General features: G+C 47.7%; 1 long non-coding RNA gene across 1 annotated transcript; it reads left to right on the top strand.

The window, feature by feature from the left end:
• Positions 1–3,506: 3,506 nt before the first annotated feature.
• On the top strand, positions 3,507–9,701 carry LOC134346111 (uncharacterized). Its single transcript, XR_010017832.1, has 4 exons — positions 3,507–4,126; positions 6,547–6,597; positions 6,745–7,060; positions 9,405–9,701. It is a non-coding gene; the product is annotated as an uncharacterized LOC134346111 (long non-coding RNA).
• Positions 9,702–14,155: the final 4,454 nt, after the last annotated feature.

Genomic DNA, 14,155 nt, shown 5'->3' with positions numbered 1-14,155 from the left:
GGCTGTCTCTTTGTTGGCAGTCCATGTTCCAGGCCTTCCCCAGTAATGCTCCCCAAATCTTCCTCAGAAACAGTAATGACTGCATTGGTGCTGGTTCATACACCCATGCTGAGTTTATCAATTTCATCAACTTTAACTTCCACCCTGCACTTGAATTCACTCGGTCCACTTCAAACACCTCCCTCCCCTTTGCCCTTCTCTCTGCCTCCATCTCTGGAAACAAACTGTCAACCGACATATTTTATAAACCTACTGATTCCCACAGATACCTTGACTATGCCTCTTCCCACCCTGTCTCCTGTAAAAATGCTATTAACTTCAATAAATTCCTACATTTCCACTGTATCTGTTCCCAGAATGCAGTTTCCCATTCCAGAACATCAGGAATGTCCTCCTCTGCAAAGAACAGGGTTTCCTTTCATCCACTATTGATGTTTCCCTTTCCTGCATCTCCTCCATCTCCTGAACGTCTGTGCTCACCGCATCTTCCCTTTGCCTTAACAGTGATAGAGCTCCTCTTGTCCTAACCTACCACCACATAAGTGTCTGCATCCAATGCATCATCCTCTGAAACCTCCTCCATTTCCAAATAGATCCGACCACCAAACGTCACTTTACCTCCGCCTTTCTCTACTGTCTGCAGGGATCACTCCCTCCATGACCCCCTTGTCCATTCACCCTCCCCACTAATCTCACTCCTGACACTTATCCCTGCAACCAGCCGAAGTACCTATTCACCTCCTCCCTCACCTCCATTCAAGGACCCAAAATGTCCTTCCAGGTGAGGCAACACTTCATCTGCTGGGGTCATTTATTTGGTCTGCTGCTCGCAATGCAGCCTCCTCTGCATTGGTGTGACCTTTTATAAACTGGGGACTATTTTGTCAAACACCTCTGCTCCATCTGCCAAAGATGGAACTTCCTGGGGGCCAAACATTTTAATTCCAATTCTCATTCTCAATCCAGCCTCTCAGTCCATGGCCTTCTCTTGTGCAAAGGAAAAACACTGTATTTTATGACTGGGTAGCCTTGAACCTTAAACACGAATTTTATTTCTGCTTCCAGAAAAAATTTCCTTCCCCCTCACCTCTCCATCTATTCCCCACGCTGGCCTCTTACCTTCGCCTAACTGACTATCATCTCCCCCTGCATCCCCTCCTCCTTTGGTCCACTCTGCTCTCTTATCAGATTCCTTCTTTTCCAACCCTTTATCTTTCGAACCTACCTGGCTTCACCTATCACTTTCCAGCTATCTTCCTTTCCGTTTCCACCCAACCCCCCGCCGATTTTATTCTAGGGACGTCCCCCTTCCTTTCCAGTTCTCAAGCAGGATCTCGGCCCGAAATGTCATTTCCATAGATGCAGTCTGACCTGCTGAGTTCATCCAGTATGGAACATAGAACATAGAAAATCTACAGCACATTACAGGCCCTTCGGCCCACAATGTAGTGCCAGCCATGTAACATACTCTAGAAGCTGCCTAGAATTTCCCTACGGCATAGCACTCTATTTTCCTAACCTCCATGTACCACTGCTATCATGTTTGCTGTTGTGTGCTGGGGCAGCAGGCTGAGGGCAGCAGACACCAACAGAATCAACAAACTCATCCGTAAGGCCAGTGATGTTGTGGGGATGGAACTGGACTCTCTCACGGTGGTGTCTGAAAGGAGGATGCTGACTAAGTTGCATGCCATCTTGAAAAAAGTCTCCCATCCACTACATAATGTACTGGGTGAGCACCGGAGTACATTCAGCCAGAGACTCATTCCTCCAAGATGCAACACAGAGCGTCATAGGAAGTCATTCCTGCCTGCGGCCATCAAACTTTACAACTCCTCCCTTGGAGGGTCAGACACCCTGAGCCAATAGGCTGGTCCTGGACTTATTTTATAATTTACTGGCATAATTTACATGTTACTATTTAACTATCTATGGTTCTATTACTAGTTATTATTTATGGTGCAACTGTAATAAAAGCCAATTTCCCCCAGGATCAATAAAGTATGACTATGATTTTTAAAAGACCTTATTGTACCTGGCTCTACCACCTTCACTGGCAATGCATTCCACGCACCCACCACTCTCTGTGTGAAAAACTTACCCCTGACATCCCCTTGTACCTACTTCCAAGCACCTTAAAACTATGCCCCCCTCCCTCGTGTTAGCCAGTTCAACCCTGGGAAAAGCCTTTGACTATCCACATGACCAATTCCCCTCATCATCTTATACAGCTCTATCAGGTAACCTTTCATCCTCCGTCACTCCAAGGAGAAAAGGCTAAATTCACTCAACCTATTCTCATGAGACACACTCTCCAATCCAGACAACATCCTTGTAAATCTCCTCTGTGCTCTCTCTATATTATCCACATCCTTCCTGTAATGAGATGACCAGAACTGACCACAGTATTCTAAGTGGGGTCTGACCAAGGTCTGATACAGCTGTAACATTACCTCACAGCTCTTGAACTCAATCCCACAGTTGATGAACCTTCTTAACCACACTGTCAACCTGCGCAGCAGCTTTGAGTGTCCTATCGACACAGACCCCAAGATCTCTCTGATCCTCCACACTGCCAAGAGTCTTACCATTAATATTATATTCTGTCTTCAAATTTGACATACAGAAATGAACCACTTCACTCTTATCTGAGTTGAACTCCATCTGCTGCTTCTCAGCCCAGTTCTGCATCTATCACTGTCCCGCTGTAACCTCTGACAACCTTCCAGACTATTCACAACATCCCCAACTTTTGTGTCATCACCAAACTAACTAAACCACCCTTCTACTTCCTCATCCAGGTCATTTATAAAATTCACGAAGAGAAGGGTCCAAGAACAGATCCCTGCAGAACACCACTGGGCTCCGTCCTCCATGCAGAATATGAACTATCCACAATCAATCCTTGCCTTCTGTGGTCAAGCCAATTCATGATCCACAAAGCAAGGTCTCCTTGGATCCCATGCCTCATTACTTTCTGAATGAGCTTTGCATGAGGAACCTTATCGAATGCCTGACTGAAATCCATATACACTACATCCACTGCTCCAACTTCATCACTGTGTTTTGTTACAACCCAAAGAATTCAATCAGGTTCGTAAGGCATGACCTGCCCTTGACAAAACCAGGCAGACTATCCCTGATCAGATCATATCTCTCCAAATGTTCATAAATCCTGCCTCTCAGGATCTTCTCCAACAACTTGCCCACCACTGGGAAAAGGGGATGGGATGGTGAAGGACATGTGGGGGGCATTACCAGGGCCTCCTCCACTGTTATGATGAGTCTACGATTAGGTTGGAGGAACAACACCTTATATTCTTCCTGGGTAGCCTCCAGTCGGATGACATCAACATCGATTTCTCGAACTTCCGGTAATGCCCCCAACCCCTCTCCTTCACCATTCCCCATCCCCCTTTTCCCTCTCCCACCTGATCTCCTTGGCCGCCCATCGCCTCCCTCTGCTGCTCCTCCCCCTTTTCTTTCTTCCGTGGCCTTCTGTCCTCTTCTGTCAGACTCCCCCTTCTCCAGTCTTATTTCTCTTTCACCGATCAACTTCCCAGCTCTTTACTTCATTCCTCCCCTTCAGGTTTCACCCATCACCGTGTGTTTTTCTCTCCCTTCCCCCACTTTTTAAATCTACCCCTCAGCTTTTTCCCTCCAGACCTGCCGAAGGGTCTCTGCCCGAAATGTCGTCTGTACTTTTTTCCATAGATGCTGCCTGGCCTGCTGAGTTCCTCCAGCATTTTGTGTGTGTTGTACCGTGTACATCGAGTCCTTCCTGCTGACTTGTGGTCAGTGGTGTTGGTCTGGAGGAACTGTGTCCGAGTCCATTAACGCAAAGTTCATAGGCACAGGCGATAAACAAAATTACTGATAGGAGCTTCCTGTGACTCTGAGAACAAACTCGGCGCTTCCCTTGGACTGAAATCTGCAGCTCACGGAGGCGGTCCGTCAATCAGCAGGACCGGCTCTCATCGGCCGAGGAGTGAGCCCCGCCCAGTGGGCCGTCCATTGCCACCGGGAGCGAGTGGGTCCGATCCGGGGACAGGCCGCAAATCGGCAGCTGCATCTTGGGCAACCGCTGCGACACCGACCGGGGCTGCGAATCTTTTCCGTTGTGGAGGTGAGGAGATTCCGTGAGAAGTTCCAGCTATACGGAGGGTGCCCGGCCTTTCCCCGCCGGGGATTGGGGCCTGTTGCCTGCAGCTGCCTCCGAAATCCGTCTCCTGCTGCAGGGAGACCGGAGCTGCGCCTCAGCGGCTGCTGATGGGTCGCTGGTGCTCTCACCTCTCTCCTGTGCAATCCGACAGACTGAAGGGCGAGGGAGGACAAGCACCGATGACCTCTTCTCCGGTCTTCAACCCTCCTCCTCTCCCTGGTCACCCCGCTCGGGTCTTCTGCCTTCTCTGGATCTTTACATTGCCAACTGCCGATGGGACATCAACCATCACCACTTCACCACTCCTTTCTCCAATTCCAACCTCACTCCTTCCGAACGCTCTGCTCTCCACTCCCTCAGCACTAATCCTCACCTCACCCTCAAACCCGCAGATAAGTGGGGTGCTGTAGTAGTCTGGCGTACTGACCTCTACCGTTCAGACCCAGCGACAATTCTCAGACACCTACTTACTTACCCCTCGAACAGGACCTCACTAAGGAGCACCAGGCCACTGCCTCCCACACCATCACCGACTTTATAAGCTCTGGGGATCTCCCATCCACTGCCTCCAACCTCATAGTTCCCGCACCTCCCCTTTCTACTTCTTATCCAAGATCCACAAACCTGCCTGTCCAGGTAGACCCATTGTTTCAGCTTGTTCCTGCCCCACTGAACTCACATCGGCATACTTCGACTCTGTTTTATCCCTCCTGGTCCAGTCCCTTCCTACCTACAACAGTGGCACTTCACACACTCTGGATCTTTTCAATGATTTCACGTTCCCTGGCCCCAATCATCTGATTTTCACTTTGGTTGTCCTGTACCTATACACCTGCATACCCCACCAGGAAGACCTCAAAGCTCTCCATTTCTTTCTGGACACCAAACCACCCAGTTCTCCACCACCACTCTCCTCTATCTGGCAGAACTTGTCCTCACTCTCAGTAATGTCTCCTTTTGCTCCTATTTCCTTCAAACTAAAGGGGTAGCCATGGGCACTCACCAGGATCCCAGCTATGTCTGCCATTTATCAGCTACATGGAACAGTTTATGTTACTGGTGTCTGTCCCCCACTTTTCCTATGCTACGTTGATGACTGCAGAGGTGTTGCTTCCTGCACCAACTCTGAGCTCTTCGACTTCATCAACTTTGTCTCCAACATCCACCCTGCCCTCAACTTTACCTGGTCCATTTCCAACACCTCCCTCCCCTTTCTCGACCTCACTGTCTCTATCTCTGGTGACAGCTTATTTACTGATGCCTGTTACAAACCCACGGACTCTCACAGCTACCTGGACTGTACCCCTTCCCACCCTGTTACTTGTAAAAATGCCATCCCTTCTCTCAGTTCCTTTATCTCCACCGCATCTACTCACAGGATGAGGCTTTTCATTCCAGAATTAAGGAGATGTCCTTCAATGAAAGGGGCATCCCTTCCTCCACTATCAAAGCTGCCCTCAACTGCATCTCTTCCATTTTGCGCATATCTGCTCTCACCCCATCCTCCTGCCACCCCACCAGAGATAAGGTTCCTCTTATCGTCACCTACCACCCCACCAGCTCCTACATCCAGCACATAATTCTCCATAACTTCCACCATCCCACTGCAAAGCACATCTTGCCCTCCCCCTCACTTTCTGCTTTCCACAGGTTTTTCCCCCTACACGACTGCCTTATCTATTCACCCCTCTCCACTGATCTCCCTCCTGGCAAATGGAACATGTGCTACACCTCCTCCCGCACTACCGTTCAGGGCCCCAAACAGTCCTTCCAGGTGAGGCGACACTTTACCTGTGACTCCTGGTGTGGCCTCTTGTACATCGGTAAGACCCGGCGTAGATTGGGAGACTGCTTCGCTTAGCACCTATGCCCCATTTGCAGAAAAAGCATGATCTCCCAGTGGCCACCCATTTTATTTGCCCTTCCCTTCCCATTCTGACATGTCAATCTATGGCCTTCTCTTCTGTCGCGATGAGGCCACACGCAGGTTGGAAGAGCAACACCTTATATTCTACTTGGGTATCCTCCAACCTGATGGCATGAACATTGATTTCTCATGCCCTTCTTCACCATTCCCCATTCCCTTTTCCCTCTCTTACTTTATCTCCTTGCCTGCCCATCACCTTCCCCTAATGCTCTTCCCCCTTTCCATTTTTCTATGGCCTTCTGTCCTCTCCTTTTGGATTTCCCCTTCTCCAGCCCGGTATCTCTTTCACCAATCAAATTCCCAGCTCTTTACTTCACCACTCCCTCCTTCCCGGTTTTACCTATCACCTTGTGTTTCTCCCTCCCTCCCCCAACTTTTAACCCTGACTCCTCATCTGTTTCTCTCTGGTCTTGATGAAGGGTCTTGGCCAATACGTTGACTGTACTCTTTTCCTTAGATGCTGCCTGAGACTGCTGCATTCCTCCAGCATTTTGTGTGTGCTGCAAAGGTAAACTTATGTTTTAAGAAATTAAACTTTATTTATAATAAAATATCTGCAAGAGATTTAAACACTTCAAATGATATTTAACATTCTTTATGTCATATGGTCAATATATTCAGCAGTGTTGACACTGTTTGAACCATTGTCATTCAGATCGCCTCGGGGATGTTGCAAATTTCAGTGTTCGTGGGGCTTCCCCACCTGACCCAGGCCCTCCATGTGTGGTAGCAGAACGAGCCTCAAATGTGGGCCTCCTCCCCAGAGACTTTGCACTGGCTGCACTGATATCCACTGTGTCCCTCAGCACGTCCTCCTGCAGCCTGGACTGTGCCTGTCGACAGCATTCCCTTCGCGACATCTGGCTGTGCTGGGAGACCAACAGGTTTCGGGCAGAACAAAGAGCCTCTCTCACTGAGTTGATGATCTTCCAGCAGCAGTTCCCGGGCTGAATGACTCAGTGGAGAACGTGGTGAGTCAGTGTGTGTGGAAGTGATAAATAGGAAGGGAACAAGTCCTCTGTTCGAAGCTAGGGGATTGGGAAGCTTTTAAAAACTAACAGAAGGTAACTAAAGATGAACTGGTTAATAATATAAAGGAGGATATCAAAAGTTTTATCAGATATTTAAGAGTAAAGGAGGGGTGAGAGTGAAGCACCTTCAATAACTCCAAAAGACTGAGGTTTCGTAAAATACTGAAAGGCTTTTATTCGCTGTACAATATGACCTCCACGGTGAGTGTCTGCCCCAGACTGAGGGAGAGGGACAAGGCGAACACCTTTATACAGGACTCTGTGGGAGGAGCCACAGGGGCAGTCAGCAGAGGGGCGTGTCCAGACAGTTAACCCAGTTACAACATATATATATGGTTTACCACAGAGAGTGAATATCAAAGCACTAGAAACTTACATTGGAAATGTTGGACAAAGACATTAAGTACATTGTATCAGTCTTCATTGTGGAAGACACCAGCAGTATGCCAGGATTTTGAGAGTGTCAGGGCACAGAAGTGAGTGTTGTCACTATCACTATGGAGAAGGACTGTGGAAAACAGAAAGATCTAAAAGTAGACAAGTCACCTGGACCAGATGAGTGAGACCCAGAGGTTCTTAAAGAAGTAGATGAAGTGATTGTGGAGACATTAGTGCTGATCTTTCAATTTTCACTCGTGCTTTTGGGGGACTAGAAAATTGCAAATGTCACTCCACTCTTTAAGAAGGGTGGGAGGCAAAAGACAGGAAATTATAGGTGATTTCTTCTGACTTCACTGGTTGGCTAGAGTCTGTTATTATGGATGAGGTTCCAGAGTAATTGAAGACACATGATAGCTTGAAATCAGCGTGGTTTCCTTTGGGAGAAATCTTGCCTGACCAATCTGTTGCATTCTTTGAGGAAATAACAGGAAGGATTGACAAAGAAGAGTCAATAGATGTTGTTTACTTGGATGTTCAGAAGGCGTTTGACAAGGAGCCGCACATGAGGCTGCTAAACAAGATGAGAGTCCATGGAATTACAGGAAAGATACTAGCACAGATAGAAGATTGACTGACTCTCAGGAGATAAAGAGGGGGAATAAAGAGGTCCTTTACTGGTCAGGTTTCGATGACGAGTGGTGTCTGCAGGGGTTGGTGTTGTGATCGCTTCTTTTCATTTTGTTTCTCAGTAATATAGATGGCAGAATTGCTGGTTTTGTGGATAATACAAAGATAGCTGGAGGGGTTGGTAGTGGGAAGTACATGGTCTTGCATGTTGGTAGAGGGAATAAAGGTATCGAAGGAATTAAGGTGCTTGCAAGTAGGTACAGAGGAGAAGTCAGGTAAGTTTTTTATGCAGAGAGTGGTGAGTGCGTGGAATAGACTGCCGGTGACGGGAGGCGGGTACGATAGGATCTTGTAAGAGACTTCTGGATTGGTATATGGAGTTTAGAGAAATGGAGTGCTATGGGTAATCCCAGGTAATTTCTAAAGTAAATACATGTTCAGCACAGCATTGTGGGCCGAAGGGCCTGTATTGGGCTGTAGGTTTTCTATGCTTCTATTAAACATGCAGCAAATTCAGAAATCAAAGGTGGAGAGAGACTTGGGAATCCTAGTGCAGTATTATCCAAAGCTTAACATGCAGGCTGAGTCAGTGGTTGGGAAGGCAAATGCAGTGTCAGCATTAATTTTGAGGGTACAAGAATGTAAAAGAAAAGATGTAATGCTGAGCCTTGGTAAGGCATTGGTGTGACCCCATTTGGAGTATTGTGAGCAGTTTTGGCTCCTTGTATCAGAAGGGATGTGGTGACATTGGAGAGGGTCCAAAGGTCGTTCAGAAAAATGATCCTGGTAAAGAACGGGTTAGTTAGAAGAAGCAGTTGATGGTTCTGTGCCTGCATTTGCTGGAGTTTAGGAAAATAAGGAGTTTTCTCATTGTGACCAATCAAATATTGGATGGCCTACAGAGAGTGGATTTGGAGAGGATGTCTCCAATAAGTGGGAGAGTCTAGTACCAAGGGGCGCAGACCCATAATACAAATATCTCCCTTTTGTACAGCGGTGACGGGGAATTTCTTTAGCCAGAAGATTGTGAAACTGGAATTCATTGTCACAGAGAGATGTGGGGGCCAAGTCATTGAGTATATTTAAAGTTGAGGTTGATGGGTTCTTGATTAGTAAGGGCATCAAATTGTCGGGAGGAGGCAGGAGAATAGGATTGAGAGGGTAAATAAGTCAGCCATGATGGATTGACCACGAAGACTTGATGGGCCGAATGGTGTAATTCTGCTCCTATATTCTATGGTTTTCTGGTCAAACTCACTTTGATCCTGTCTGTCAGAAATTTTCCCATCACAGATGTGAGGCTCAGCAGCCTGGAGTTCCCTGGATTGTCCTTCCAGCCCTTCTCAAGTTATGCCCGTGAGCCACCCTGCAGTCGTCCGGCCCCTCACCTGTGGCTAAGTGTGAAGTAAATTTCTCTGCTACGACTCCTGCAATTTTGACCTGGTCCTGATGTCTTTATGGAGATAAAGGGCTGGAGAAGGGGGCAATCTGATGGGAGAGGACAGAAGGCCATGGAAGAAAGGGAAGGTGGAGGAGCACCAGAGGGAGGCGATAGGAAAGGAAATAAGGTGAGCGTGTGAAATGGGAATGGGGAATGGTGAGGTTGCGGACATTACCAGAAGTTCCAGAAATCAATGTTCATGCCGTCAGCTTGGGGGCTACCCAGATGAAATATCGGGTGTTGTTCCTCGAACCTGACTATGGTCTCATTGCGGTTGGAGAGGAAGTCATGGGACTGACATGTTGGAATGGGAATGTGAAGTAGAATTTAAGGTGGATGGCCACCAGGAGATCCGGTTTTTTCCATTAGATGGGGCTAAGGTGCTTGACAAGGCAGACTGGCAATCTATGTCTGGTCTCGCCAACATACAGGAGGCCACACCAAGAACACCAGATACAGTAGATGACCCCAACAGACTCACAGGTGAAGTATTGCCTCACCTGGAAGGACTGTTTAAGGCCCAGAATAGTAGTGAGGGAGGAGGTGTAGCACTTGTTCCACTTGCAAGGATCAGTGCCAGGAGGGAGATCAGTGGGGAGGGACAAGCGGACAAGGGAGTGATCCCCATGGAGAGTGGGAGGGAAAGGTGTGCTTGGTGATGGGATCCCATTGAAGATGGCTGATGTTATGGAGAATTATGTAATTATGTGCTGGACACAGAGCCTGGCGGGGTGGTCTGTGAGGACAAGAAGAGCCCTGTCCCTGGTGGGGTGGCAGGAGGATGGGATGAGGGCAAGCATGCACAAAATGGAAGAGATGAGGCTGCGGGCAGCATTGATGATGGAGGAAGGGAAGGCCCTTTCTTTGAAGAAGGACGATGTCTCCCTAGTTCTGGAATGAAAAGCCTCATCCTGAGAGCAGGTGAGATGGAGACAGAGCAATTGAGAGAAGGGGATGGCAATTTTACAAGTCTCATAAAGCATGCTCCCCAATCCAAGCAACATCCTTGTAAATACCCTCTGCACCCTTTCTATGGTTTCCACGTCCTTCCTGCAGTGAGGTGACCAGAATTGAGCACAGTACTCCAAGTGGGGTCTGACCAGGGTCATATATAGCTGCAACATTACCTCTCAGCTCTTAAACTCAATCCCACGATTGATGAAGGCCAATACACCGTACGCCTTCTTAACCACAGAGTCAACCTGCGCAGCTGCTTTGAGAGTCCTATGGACTCAGACCCCAAGGTCCCTCTGATCCTCCACGCTGCCAAGAGTCTTACCATAAATGCTATATTCTGCCATCATACTTGACCTACCAATATCAACCACCTTTCACTATCTGGGTTCTCAGTCCACTTTTGCATCCTATCAATGTCCCGTTGTTACTTCTGACAGCCCTCCACACTATCCACAACACCCCCAACCTTTGTGTCATCAACATGTCACAATTCAAACATGTTTTCTGTTCTGATAGCGAGAAAGAGGGTTCCTCACATCAGAGCAGGGCTGCACAGAGTTAAAACCAGGTAGTTTTCCTGAATCCATGTTTGAGTAATCCCAGTGTATCCAACATCTCACAATGTCATGATGCCATCGGATCGACCTTTTTATTCTGAAGATTGTTTGCATGCAGTTGAAATTATTTGAATCACAGTTTCTCAAAAATTGTGTTTCACTACTTTTTCACCTCCTGCTCTTTACCTGTATGGATACCCACGCCCTTTCTATCCTCCCTCATTTCAGTCTGTCCACTGCTCTGAAGAACATTAGGAATAGAAGAGGAGGCCATTCAGCCCCTCACAACTGCTCTCCTATTTAAGTAACATCAACATAACTTCCCTTTATGTTGCCATTTCCACAATTCCTTTTACAACTCCACATCCTGCATCTTCCTCCTGCATTCCCCACACAGACCCTCATTCACACTCCCCACTTTGAGTCCTGGCACCCCCCTTCTCACTGCATCCTTTCTTCCCCCACCTCCATGCAGTCCTCAACCTCAGTCTTTTCCACTCACTCACTCTCCAGCCCTGTAAACTTGATTCCATTTGCCAAAAGGCTCCCACAAAGGAGTGAAGAGTCAAAGGTCTTTACAGATGTGTGGATTTCTTTCTGTCCCTCTGATTCTCAGAATTTCAGTGCCTTGTTCTCTCTATCTGGGACTGTGCGACACCAGATTCTAACAGTATAATTGTTAGTAAAACAATTTTAATGGATAGTCAGCACTGGCGGTTTGGTATCTGGAGTACAGCTGCTACAGGTGTGATAGAAATGGAGGGAAGAGAGTAGGGGAGACATGATGTTGTTTAGGGTGAGCATTTCTGCAGAGTTTAGAGGGATATTCCTGGGGGGAATATGTAGTGAGGGTAAACTGGTAGAAATTGAAAGTAATAGAGAGGCACACACTGGAACAATTTTCACTGCAGTACTTCATGCGATAAACATGGGACTGCATTCAATGAGACGATATTGGTTGAAGTTATAAATGAGAGAAGGATCATCACTTTGTTGGGATTTGATAGGAACCCAACAGTCAGTGAGAATTGTGAGAGCCCAGTTGAACGGAGATTACAGATTACTGTTGGAATATTAAAATTGCGATAAAGGTGATTTCAACGATCTTAATATTGACGGGGACGGACATAGTGCTGAGGGATTTGACAGGGCGCAATTTGTGAAATAAGTTGCTGAATGTTTTGACAGGATATATGCAGACAGTTTGACTAGAGACGGGATTCCACTTGACCGCCTCCCGGTAAGTGAGGCTGGGAAAGTGGTTAATGTGTCAGTTTGTGCCAGTGAACATCTTTCTATTTGTTTTGAAATAATTATGGGGAAATCGGACCAGTGCTGAGCCTGCATCTACCTGGAAAGCAGAGAAGATGTCTCAGGCTCCCACACTCACAAACTGAGCTCAGACATTTACCTTTATCCACAGCCTCGTCTTCACTTCCACTAACACCCAGTTTCATCTGAACCTCCCTCAACTTTGATCCCTCTTGTTCTCCACCTCGGGATTTCCCCTGCCCTTTACCTTTTGTGCACCCTTCCTCAGACCTCATGCCTCCAACACTTGCCCACCCCTCCCTTTGCTGCACCTTTTGCGACGTGGTACCTTCCTGTGACCCCTGCATTGGGCTCTCCTTCCCACCCGAGCGGGTGAGACGATCCTGGCCCAAAGATCAGACTGACGACAAGGATCGCCACCTGCTGCTGGGAACCGGTACTGCAGGAGGAGCCGAAAAAAGGTCGCAACTCTGCTGGGACACGTATTGGCAGCAGGACCAACATTTACTGCCCTTGAGAAGATCGAAATGAGCGACTTCAACTGCTGCAGTCTGTGTGTGTGTGTGTGTAAATCGATACCTTAACAATTATGTTAAATTGTATTTATGAGGGTTAGTATTCCAGTATTCCTGTCTTTTTCTCCCATTCCGACATGCCGGTCCATTGCTTTCTCTACTGCTACGATAAGCACACACTCAGGCAGGAGGAGAAACACCTAATACGCCGTCTGGGTAGCTCCAACCTGAAGACATGAACATCGATTTTTCCCATTTCTAGTAATTTCTCCCTATTCCCCCTCTCTTCTTGCATTCTCCATTCTGGTTCCACTGCCACCCCGTCTCTTCTCCCCACCGGTCTATCACCTCCCTCTGGAACCCTCATCCTTCCCTTTATTCTGGGCCCATCTCCTCAACATCAGATTCTCTTCAGCTCTTCACCTTTCCCACCTGTCACCTCCCAGCTTCCCCCTTCATGCTCCCTCCCCCGCCTCACCGATCCTTACCCTACCCCATCTAATTTTGGCTTCTGCTGCTTTCTTTCGAGTCCCGATGAAGGTTCATGGCGCAAAATATTGACTGTTTATTCCTTTCATTTAATGCTGCCTGACCCACTGAGTTCCTCCAGCACTTTGTTTGAGATTCTTGGGATTTCCAGCATCTGCAGAATGTTTTGTGACAGATTGACCACAAGACCGTAAGACAGAGGAGCAGAATTAGGCGATTCAAACCATCGAGTCTGCTCCACCATTCCTTCATACTGACTCCGGATCCCACTCAACCCCAAACACCTGCCTTCTCACCATATCCCTTGATGTCCTGACCCATCAAGAAATGATCAATTTCGACCTAAAATATACCCGTGGACTGGGCCTCCACGCAGTCTGCGTAGAGAAACCCACAGATTCACTACTCTCTGGCTAAGGAATATCCTCTTTACCTCTGTTCTAAAAGGTCACCCCTCAAGTTGGAGGCCGTGCCCTCTAGTTCTGGATATCCCCAGCACAGGAAACATCCTTCTCTACATCCATCCTATTTAGTCCTTTCAACATTCGGTAGGTCTCAATGAGATCACCCTGCATTCTTCTGAATTCCCGTGATTTCAGGCACAAAGGCTCCTCTCTGCATCCTCTCTCACCCCACCTCCATGCGCTCCTTAGCTCCAGTCGTTTCCACTCACTCACTGTCCAGCCCTGTGACCCTGACTCCATTTGCCAAATAGCCTCCACCAGGGAGTGAGGGGTCAAAGATCTTCACACACTCCTCCCAGTGTGGATTTTGTTTTGCCTCTCTGACTCTCAGA

Source organism: Mobula hypostoma, chromosome 5 (assembly GCF_963921235.1).
Source record: "Mobula hypostoma chromosome 5, sMobHyp1.1, whole genome shotgun sequence".
Classification (NCBI taxonomy): Eukaryota; Metazoa; Chordata; class Chondrichthyes; order Myliobatiformes; family Myliobatidae; genus Mobula; species Mobula hypostoma.
The sequence above is the reverse complement of the archived record's forward strand: the minus strand, read 5'-3'. Positions and strand labels throughout refer to the sequence as shown.